The sequence below is a fragment of the Bubalus kerabau genome, chromosome 8 (genome assembly GCF_029407905.1).
Source record: "Bubalus kerabau isolate K-KA32 ecotype Philippines breed swamp buffalo chromosome 8, PCC_UOA_SB_1v2, whole genome shotgun sequence".
Classification (NCBI taxonomy): Eukaryota; Metazoa; Chordata; class Mammalia; order Artiodactyla; family Bovidae; genus Bubalus; species Bubalus kerabau.
In genome coordinates this window covers 62,022,095-62,034,312 of record NC_073631.1, presented here as the reverse complement: position 1 = coordinate 62,034,312, position 12,218 = coordinate 62,022,095, and positions in this window count along the sequence as shown.

Here is a 12,218-nt window from a genome sequence, read left to right as displayed (position 1 = left end):
GGAAAGATATAAGCATTGAATGCAGAGTTCCAAAGAATAGCAAGAAGAGATAAAAAAGCCTTCCTCAGCAATCAATGCAAAGAAATAGAGGAAAACAACAGAATGGGAAAGACTAGGGATCCCTTCAAGAAAATTAGAGATACCAAGGGAACATTCTATGCAAAGGTGTGCTCGATAAAGACAGAAATGGTATGGACCTAACAGAAGCAGAAGATATTAAGAACAGGTGGCAAGGATACACAGAAGAACTGTACCAAAAAGATTTTCATGACCCAGATAGTCACGATGGTGTGATCACTCACCTAGAGCCAGACACGTGAAGTCAAGTGGGCCTTATAAAGCATGACTATGAACAAAGCTAGTGGAGGTGATGGAATTCCAGTTGAGCTATTTCAAATCCTGGAAGATGTAGCTGTGAAAGTGCTGCACTCAATATGCCAGCAAATTTGGAAAACTCAACAATGGCCACAGGACTGGAAAAGGTCAGTTTTCATTCCAATCCCAAAGAAAGGCAATGCCAAAGAATGCTCAAACTACCACACAATTGCACTCATCTCACATGCTAGTAAAATAATGCTCAAAATTCTCCAAGCCAGGCTTCAGCAATACATGAACCATGAACTTCCTGATGTTCAAGCTGGTTTTAGAAAAGGGGGAGGAGCCAGAGATCAAATTGCCAACATCTGCTGCATCATGGAAAAAGCAAGAGAGTTCCAGAAAAACATCTATTTCTGCTTTATTGACTATGCCAAAGCCTTTGACCATGTGGATCACAATAAACCGTGGAAAATTCTGAAAGAGATGGGAATACCAGACCACCTGACTTGCCTCTTGAGAAATCTGTATGCAGATCAGGAAGCAACAGTTAGAACTGGACATGGAACAACAGACTGGTTCTAAATAGGAAAAGGAGTACGTCAAGGCTGTATATTGTTACCCTGCTTATTTAACTTATATGCAGAGTACATCATGAGAAACGCTGGACTGGAAGAAGCACAAGCTGGATCAAGATTGCCGGGAGAAATATCAATAACCTCAGATATGCAGATGACACCACCCTTATGGCAGAAAGTGAAGAAGAACTAAAAAGCCTCTTGATGAAAGTGAAAGAGGAGAGTGAAAAAGTTGGCTTAAAGCTCAACATTCAGAAAACAAAGATCATGGCATCCGGTCCCATCACTCCATGGGAAATAGATGGGGAAACAGTGGAAACAGTGTCAGACTTTATTTTTCTGGGCTCCAAAATCACTACAGATGGTGACTGCAGCCATGAAATTAAAAGACGCTTACTCCTTGGAAAGAAAGTTATGACCAACCTAGATAGCATATTCAAAAGCAGAGACATTACTTTGCCAACAAAGGTCCGTCTAGTCAAGGCTATGGTTTTTCCTGTGGTCATGTATGGATATGAGAGTTGGACTGTGAAGAAATCTGGGTGCCGAAGAATTGATGCTTTTGAAGTGTAGTGTTGGAGAAGACTCTTGAGAGTCCCTTGGACTGCAAGGAGATCCAACCAGTCCATTGTGAAGGAGATCAGCCCTGCGATTTCTTTGGAAGTAATGATGCTAAAGCTGAAACTCTAGTACTTTGGCCACCTCTTGTGAAGAGTTGACTCACTGGAAAAGACTCTGATACTGGGAGGGGTTGGGGGCAAGAGTAGAAGGGGACGACAGAGGATGAGATGGCTGGATGGCATCACTGACTCGATGGACGTGAGTCTGGGTGAACTCCGGGAGTTGGTGATGGACAGGGAGGCCTGGTGTGCTGGGATTCATGGGGTCGCAGGAAGTAGGACACGACTGAGCAACTGAATTGAACTGAACTGAACCACAAATTGGCAGTTGCCAAGAGCATTTCTAATGACTGGACAATGAGGGATTTGCCATCTACCTCTGTGGACATTAAATCTTGTGCTGCTGCAGCTGCTGACCTTCAGCACCCCCTGAGGGAGCTCAGGGTGAAGTGAGGCACTCTGTGCTCCAGGGAATCTGCTGGGACAGGTCTTTGACAGGTCTTTAGATAGTTGGATATTTTCAGGAATAGATTTTATGATCACAATCCTTGCCTCTCCTCATATCTAGAACAGCACTAAATCCCTTCATGATAACATCAGATCATCATGACTAGCAGAAAACCACTTGTAAAGTGAGGACTTGATTGCACTGAACTCCCCCTTCACCAAAATCTTACATATTGACCTTCTCTGACTGTCTCTTTGGAACAGTCTCTCAGAGCTATCTGAGGTTCTGCCCCCTGGGCTGCAGTCCTCATTTTACCTCAAATAAAACTTAATTCACAACTCTCAAGTTGTGCATCTTTTTTAGTTGACAATAGGCATTTTTTATGATATTTGGAATTAGGTGATATAAAATAAAGTGAATGCATTCAGCAAAATATATAAAATTCCTGATTTATTGTTTAACTGTAAGAAATAGACAATCAAGGAGATGGGCTAGAGACATTATGACAAAATAAAAACAAGCAATTTGAATATTGTTTTAGAAGTTTGTAGATTGCTGCTTGAAAAAGGTAACACTTAGGCAGATTAGCTTGCCTGAAAAATTCTATCTTCCAGTGACTGACAGACTCCTTGTTTTTCACAAGCAAGGGCCTCCTCTGCTGAGACGTCTTTGTTGACCCCTTTGTTCTCTCCCTGTGTGTCTCTTTGTAACATTTACTGTATGACCTTGCTATTATATGTTTAACTTCTTGTGTCTTGTTAAGATATGAACTCCTATAAAGTCTGTTCCTCATTATCTTTTTTTGCCAATGCCTAGCATTTTGTGCTAGGTACATAATTTGCATGTATGAATGACAAGGTGTTTAAATTAGCAAAAGACAGCTCTCTCGGAAACTTCCAAAGGACTAAAAACTCTATAGTTATTTAGAGGAAGAAGAGAAAAAAATACATTTATCTAAAACCTCAGAAAATATACTCATATGGACAGCCTGCGGGATCTGTGTTTGTTAATAAATAAGCACAGTATTATAAATCCAAGCCATCACCTGCTTAAAGAAAGATGTGAAATAATTTGAGAAATGGCAGTCTACACATGGCTTGCTAGAGAGGATGAAAATTTAGTAAATAAGATGAACAAAACAATAAAATCTGGAATTAAAAATGTTTTGAGCAGCTTTTACAGAATCAAAGATGCCTGTTAGGCCAATAGAATATCACAAGGGAGGATGAGGAAACAAACCAGCATTAAAATAAAAACAAACATGAGGTTTCATCTATAGAACATTAAACCTTCAAAAGAGATCATAGATAAGTCATTTCAAACCAAAATAAAGGGAATGTTCACTGACACGAATATATATATATATATATATATATATATATATATATATATATATATATATAATCTGCTATGAGTTTCTGGAAAAAAGATTTGTAATATGTGAAAAATTGTTTAAGAATTATAGTTGACTTAAACCTAGGACCAGCAGTTTAATTTAGAAGGGGAAAGCCTCAGCTAGTTCTAAATTAATGTATTTGGTTTCAGCATTTGAGTTTCAGAAGTCTCATTAAAAAAAAAAAAAGTGAAGTATACATAGAAGAAGATCTAGGCTGGTAGTCGGAATTCTAGAAATGTTGTCATATGATGAATAGAATGAATTGGGAGAATGGGATTGACGTATATGTACTATGTTGTATAAAATATATGACTAATGAGAACTGACTATATGGCACAGGAACTCTACTTGATGCTCTGTGGTGACATAAATGGGAAGGAAATCCAAAAAAGAAGGGATATACATATAAGTATGTCTGATTCACTTTGCTGTACAGCAAAAACTGGCACAGCAATGGAAAGCAACTATACTCCAGTAAAATTTGTAAAAAGTATAGAAAAGTTCATATGATCGTAACATTTAAGCATCTAAAATTTAAACCCATTTGTTAACAGGAAGCAATAAGAGGAAGTAATTTTACCATCAACTGAAAAACAACTTAGCACAGAAAAAAAATTATCTTTATGATGCTAAGAAAGGAATTTCTGCATTAGTGACCTATTCAGTTGGTGACCCCTAATGGTCTCTGCCATCCTTAAGATGGAGCTTCCCAGGTGGCTCAGTGTTAAAGAATTTGCTTGCCAATGCAGGAGATGCAGGAGACATGGGTTTGATCCCTGGGTCTGGAAGATCCTCTGAAGGAGGAAATGGCAACCCACCATAGTATTCTTGCCTAGAAAATCCCATGCACAGAGGGGCCTGGCAGGCTACAGTCTATGGGGTTGCAAAGAGTCAGACACAACTGAGGGACTGTGCACATCTTTAGGATATTATCATTTTGGGTAGCGAGTGGTAACAGATCTTTGCAAGGTAATTTATTGTTACCAAGTATAAAAGAATTAACAACCTTTCTCCTAGCCACCCACATTAAAAACTTGAAAGCCTTGAAAGAAAGTGAAGTCGCTCAGTTGTGTCCAACTTTTTGCTACCCCATGGACTAATAGCCTACCAGGTTCCTCTGTCCATGGGATTTTCCAGGAAAGAGTACTGCAGTGGGTTGCCATTTCTTTCTCCAGGGGATCTTCCTGACCCAGGTCTCCCGCATTGAAGGCAGATACTTTACCATCTCGAGCCACCAGGGAAGCCTCCTAAAGTGAAAGTGGCTCAGTCATGTCCGACTCTTTGCGGCCCCATGAACTATACAGTTCACGGAATTCTCCAGGCCAGAATACTGGAGTGGATAGCCTGTCCCTTCTCCAGGGGATTTTCCCAACCCAGAGATCAAACCCAGGTCTTCTGCATTTGGTATTGCATTAAACCAGCTTCTTTATTAATATGATTGGTTTCATCATTTTTTAAATGCTATTTTCTTTCTATCCAGAATTCTTACTATTTTAGTAAAAGTTCTTTTTCTCTCCTAAGGATTCTCTTGCCTCCAGGGTCTGTTGTCTACACTACTCAATAATCATTTTTGTACATAATATAAAAGAGAAATGGGCTCGTCTCTCATCTACTTAAAAAATATTCAAGGAAAGAAGGAGTTTTGTTTATATATTAAGATGATCATAAAGCCACAACACCTGGACACAACTGAATCTTATTTTGTCATAGTCACCTTCTTTCTCATAAGTTGCTTGAAGGACATACACTCAAGAGCAAAAATAACAAATGTCAAAAAGTTACTGCTTTACAGCTGGGCTTTGGCCTGAGACCCTAGTACTAGAATCTTTTGATCCAAACTTGTGGTTTGACCAAGATGTCCTTAGTGTCCCCCTCCAGCAGTAGCAGCAGCAGCAGTTAGACTACATTTTAGATTTTTTTTCCTGACTATAGGTCCCTGACCTTTCTTTCCTTACAGCATTTACTTTAGAAAACCTATAATTCCAAATTTTGCTCTGCTGCTTTGAAATGAATATGAATCTCTTTAAAAGCCTCTTTCTAATAGTTTTAAGACTCAAGAAATTCCTGGGAATATCTTTTTTAAGGACTTGGGAGTCCTTTCATAGAAATGTAATTATCAAGGAATGTGTGCCCCTCTCTACCAGTCTCTGTGGGATGGGATCTACTTAACTTCAGTGGGTTCTGATCAAGGTTGTAAAACTACCTCCTGTCATAAAGATAAGAGAAAGTTTAATTTTTGGGGGGGTAAACTCAATTAGCAAATAAAGATGCCCTAAGATTTTAGGTCCTAAAATCTCTCCAACCATTTTTTTTTTAGTGGAATTGGAGGTCAATCTCTCTCCTTGTTGCAATAGTCTTGAGTAAAATTGTCCTTGCCTGTTTAACTTTGGTGCTTTGTTTTAAACTTACATAGGCATTTGCCAGTGGAGAAGGTAAAAGTTCTTCTCCAACATCAAATTCAAAGCTCTTAACATCAGCCATCTGTTGAGCCTTAACCATGGTCATATTCAGTGAATGATGAGAGGATAAATAAGGTGACCTATCTTATTATTAACTACCTCATTCTGAATCATTTTTCTAAGGGCAAAGAAATACAAGAGTATAAGAAGGCAACATGTAGCTAGGCTGGACAAGGTAGAGTATCAGTGAGTGAGAAGCCACATCTAGTGTCTACCAAAATGCACACCAAAAAATGGAGCTTAATCAGTGTCCTAGAGTGAGCCCCCATCTGATTATTATTAATTCTTGTCATTTAAAGCAGAAGCCAAGGCAGGAGAGATAGTTTGGGAGAAAGAAAGACAAGTGCATTCAAAAGTTACCCTTGACTATGCAGTAAAGCCCAGCCTCAGACTATCAGCTAACTTAAGAGTTTCATTTCCAAATAGTGCTGTGATGAACTAGGCTATTGTTTGGCAGGTATGTACTCAAATCGTTTTCATTCTTGAGGTTTGCATGCATTCACTGATGCATGAGCTTAACCATATGACTCACTCTGGTCAGTGATAAATGGTGTATGACAGATTTTAAATAAACCAAGGTTTTTAACATGCCAGGATAGGTTGGCTTGTTCTGCTACACTAGTATAATTTCCCATGAAAAGAATTTGCCCAAGCAGCCACTAGCAAAAGGATAATGGGAGAAATATAAAACAGATTACATTCCAGTCCACAGTTTGGAGACAGGCCCAGATGCTCCAAAGCCTGAAGCAGTGCTGCTAAACCCATCCAAGGCTAGATCAACTGAACCTGTGTGCAAGAAACAGTTTCCCATTTGTTAAGACATTGAGATTCTGAATTGGTTCTTATGTGGTTAACACTAATACATGTGCTAATAAACTGCATTACAATGATTATATCTGTCTCTCTCCTGAACTATACCATGGAAGTTAGAGGGCAAAGACACTATCTTATTCATTGTTATGGCTAAGAACCCAATACATAGTAGATGTTGTTACTGTGTCTAATATACACGTTTGATTGAACTAGTCACTCTGGTGATGCTAACCAAATTATTCCTATTCAGGACATAATTTATTATTTTTGAAAACTCATGATAGATGTTATTTTTTCATAGTTTTTGGAAGTAAATAGAATATAAAATTAAAATTCTAAATATTTGAATGATTTCAAACTCTTGGGAGTTAGGTGCATATTTTAGCTATAAACACCTGCTGCTATTGAAATTTAAGAAATGCAATACACATATATATGTGTGTGTGTGTGTGTGTGTGTGTATATATATATATATATATATAATGTAATTTTACTTTTATTTATTCATCCAGTTATCCAGCAAAATAACATCTTTTCACTTTCTACCTTTGTGACACTATTAAAATAAGTAGAACTTTCTGGCCAGAGACATAAGTAAATGCCAATTTATTTCCCAAGCAATTGTTTCTGTGTATAAATTCAGTTATTTTACATAAAAATGGGAACACTTTAAGGAAAATATTAATCTTTTCAATGGAATATGTTGTGAATATTGATAAAGGAAAGCAAGAGCCTAAGGACACAGAGGATATAAAAATTAAAAACCTGAATGAATGTCTGCATAGAGTATTATTACAAGTTCTTTTTGATACTCAATCACAAAGCCCAGTGTTTTCAGCATCACCAAACACTGGAAAAATTTTACTCTATTGCCAAAAATTCATTGGGAAATAATAGCTAGGTAAATCTAAACTATCAAATATCTTCTAATTTCCTCAAATATTAAAAAAGAACATTTTTTTGCATGCAGAAAGCCCTAATTAATTATTTAGCAGCCTTTATGTCTGATCTTTTAATCAGTTATCAATCTATCATTTGAAGTTTTGTCTGGTTCTGATTTATCCCTCAAAAGGATATGAAGCCAGGATGTCAGTGCCTATTAAAGCACAACATATTTAGGAAGCTGCTGTAACAGTGAGAGAAAATGAATGCTAGAAATTCAACAGGAGCTGTAGAACCTGAAATGAAAGAATAAATATAATTCACATTAATTCTTCCAAGCTTTCATGTGATTGAGTGAGCTGAAGTAAAGGGAAATATTTATATATTTTAATTCAAATTAATTTGATTTCAAATCATTACACATGGATTGTATCATACTATGGACACAACTGAGCGACTAAACACACACCACATATTTTAACCATGAATTATAAAATGGTGTCATATCATTTCTGTATTCAGAAGTATTTAGGCAGGACCAATGCCTACCCCTGGAGAAGGCAATGGCACCCCACTCCAGTAGTCTTGCCTGGAAAATCCCATGGACGGAGGAGCCTGGTAGGCTGCAGTCCATGGGGTCGCTAAGAGTCGGATACGACTGAACGACTTCACTTTCACTTTTCACTTTCCTGCATTGGAGAAGGAAATGGCAACCCACTCCAGTGTTCTTGCCTGGAGAATCCCAGGGACGGGGGAGACTGGTGGGCTGCCGTCTCTGGGGTCGCACAGAGTTGGACACGACTGAAGCGACTTAGCAGCAGCAGTATCAGCAGCAATGCCTACCACAAATTGCTATTTCATATTAATTCCTGATATTCAATTGTATATATTTTTCTTTAGCTCTCAGATATGAAAAAATCATGAATTCTGTGACTTAAAAAATTTCTAGAAACTGTTAGCATTTGAAAAATGTCTGAAATCTTTTCCAGCCTCCTGCAATTAAGGGTTGACCAAAAATATATGTGTTTCCTCTTTACACTGAAAATCTAGCAGGAATTTTTCTCTTCCCCATGGTTTGTGTCCTACCTAATCACTACCCTTTCCAGAACCTCTACTTTACAGGAGTGGTCAAAACATAGAAAGACCCTGAGCTCACTTCCTCCCAGGGCTATGCCAACATTGCAACATATACAAAGAAACTATTGATGAGATTGACCTGAAGACTGGCAGAAAAGATCTTATACAATTAAGCAAGCAAAAGGATCCATAATGAGGTGGCAGGAGGACAGAGATGCAGTATAGTCAAAATACATAGTCTTGGGTGAAGACCCACAAAGGGAAGGACAATTAAAATTGCAGAGGCTGGCAGCCTCTGCACAAGGTAGGGCTTGGTAACCAACCAGATTGGGGCCCATTATGTTTTCAAGAGGGTCCTCAGAAGTCAGCCAGCCACAACAGAATGACCTACACAGCCCGCATAGAGGGTGCTCCTAGAGCACAAATGAACCTACACTTAAATGAGCAATTAAACCCACCACAAAAGAGGTATCATGGAAGAGACAGCCTCTTCCATAAATGGTGCTGGGAAAACTGAATAGCTGCATGCAAAAGAATCAAAACTGGACTCCTTTCTCACACCATATATAAAAATAAAATCTATCAAAGACATAAAATATAGCAGTTGAAACTGTAAAAGTTCTAGAAGTAAACAGATAGTATACATTTTAATGTGTATCAGTCTTAGAATATTGTCTTTTGGGATACATCTACTCAGACAAGGGAAATAAAAGCAAAAATAAACAAATGGAACTACATCAAATTAAAAAGCTCTTGCACAGCAAAGAAAACTATCAACAAAATTGAAAAGCCATCTAAGGAATGGGAGAAGATATTTGCAAATGATATATCCAGTGAGGGTAACCCCTTACAAGATTATATCTATAATATACAAAGAACTCATACAACTCAATATCAAAAAACAAGCAACCTGATTTTTAAAAATAGACATTTTTCCAAATAAGACATATAGATGGCACGTAATGTTGGGCTCAACATCACTAATCATCAGGAAAATGCAAATCAAAAACTCAATGACATATCACCTCATGCTTGTCAGAATGGCAGCAAATAAGTGTTGGTGAGGATGTGAAGAAAAAAGTACCTCTGTGCACTGTTAGTGAGAATGTGAATTTGTGCAGCCACTATGGAAAACAGTTTGGAGATTCTTCAAAAAATAAAAATAGAGCTACCATGCACTCCAATCTTAGGGCCTCCCTGGTAGAGCACTGATAAAGAATCCGCCTGCCAATGCAGGAGACCCAAGAGCCACAGGTTCCACCCCTGGATTGGAAAGATCCCCTGTAGTACGAGATGGCAGCCCACTCCAGTATTCTTGCCTGGGAAATCCCATGGACAGAGAAGCCTGTCAGGCTACAGTCCAGCGGGTTGCAAAGAGTCGGACATGACTGAGTAACTGAGCACACAGACCCCAACAATTCTACTCCAGGGTATTTATCAGGAGTTAAAGAAAACTAAAATGCTAATTAGAATAGATACACACACCCTATGTTCACTGAAGTGAACATAGGGTATGTGTACATACACAATGTATGTGTGTACATACAATAGCAAGGAGGCAAAAGCAACATAAGTGCCCATCAATAGGTGAATGTATAAAGAAGATTTTACATATATATGTAGATATAAAATATATATGATACATATAATTGGCTATTATTTACATAATAGATTATTACTTGGATGTCAAAAAGCAAGACAAATGGCTGCCTTGCTATTTGTAACAACACAGATGGGCCTAGAGTATATAATGCTAAGTGAAATAAGAGAAAGGCAAATATTGAATAATTTTACTTATATGTAGAATCTGAAAAAAAAAAGGAACAAACATAAAACAGAAACAGACTCAGAGAACAAACAAATGGTTGCTACAGGGGACAGGGTGGGAGGAGGAGAGAAATAATTGAGGGAAATAAATTGATACAAACTTTCAGCTACAAAATAAATGAGTCACAGGGACGAAAAATACAGTGTGGGAATATAGTCAATAATTATATAGCATCTTTGTATGTTGACAAGGGTACTGGTCTTACCATGGTGATGATTTTGAAACATATAGAAATATTTAATCACTATGTTGTATACCAGGAGCTAGCATAGCATTGAAGGTCATTTACAACTGAAGAACAAACAAACCCATAAAAGAAGATAGCAGATTTGTGTTTACCAGAGGCAGAGGCCTGGGGGAGAAGGCATTGGATGAAGATGCTCAAAAGGTATAAACATCCATTTGTATGATAAACAAGTACTATAATATAATGTGTGTGTTAGTCCCTTAGTCATGTCTGACTCTTTGCGACCCCATGGACTGTAGCCCATCAAGTTCCCTTGTCCATGAGATTCTCCAGGCAAGAATACTGGAGGAGATTGCCATTTCCTTCTCCAGGGGATCTTTGTGATCCAGTGATCGAACCTGGGTCTCCTGCATTGCAGGCATGTTCTTTACTATCCGAGCTATAGGGAAATCCCATGAATGTAATGTACAGAATGATAAATATAATTAACATTGCCATATGCTATATGGAAGTTGTTAAATTCTAACAGTTTTCATCATAAGGAAGAACATTGTTTAATCTTTCACTTTATATCTACTTGAAATGATGGATGTTCACTAAACTTATTGTGGTAATCATTTCATGATGTACGTAAGTCAAATCATTATGCTGTACACCTTAAACACATACAGTGCTGCATGTCAATTATATCTCAGTAGAACTGGAAGGGGATAAAAAAGCAAACAAAAACAAAACAAACAAAAGGAATCATTGCTTTGATTAGCCACAAATACTCATAGGATTATATCAATGCCACAAGCATAGGCATTAAGAACTTCTGATAACTGTGCAACCCCATTTACACATGAGATAAAATAATGTGCCCAACTTGCATAAGTAATTATTGACAGGGATAAGAGAGACCTCATTCTAGATAATCTAACTCCTAACCTAATATGATGTCTAGTATATTGATGATATTTAAACCAAGGAGAATAGTAGACATATTGATCAATCTGTTAGAGAGTCATCAAATTTTCGTCTACTTCTTCCCTGTATGTCAGTGACAGGGCAGAGAGAGAAAGCTTTCTTTTTATTGTGTCATGACGCTATTGGGATTTCAAAAAGGTCTATAGGATGCAAGAATTTTTGATGTCAGTGAGTCCTAAAACTTGTGTATTCTTTCCCCTCCTGTAATACTTAGGTCCTTACAAGTAAAAGCAGAAACCTGTAGCTAGGCAAATACAGCAAGTGATTCCACATGGCACAGTGGCAGAAATACATTCATTTTTAGATAGATGTGGTAATCTGAGAAGGGTAAGAAGAGTTTCCTCAAGATGTGTTTTAATTAGTGGAAATACACTTTAAGTTCAAGTTGTAGAGGCAAGAGATGATAGGAAAGATAGGAACAAACTACTTGTTGGGTGAGGAGGCAAACAGTCCTCATGTTACTCATTAAATTTAATGAATAAAGTGTTATTCAGAAAGAGAATGGTAATTTGAATTAAAAAAAAACCCCACAACTCTGTAGTAGCAAACTCTAGAGGTAATATCCAAGAGATGATGTTTTAATTGATGTAGTTCTCAACTGTCAGTCCCCTAAGCAAAAATAATCCTCCTTGGAAAATGGACATAT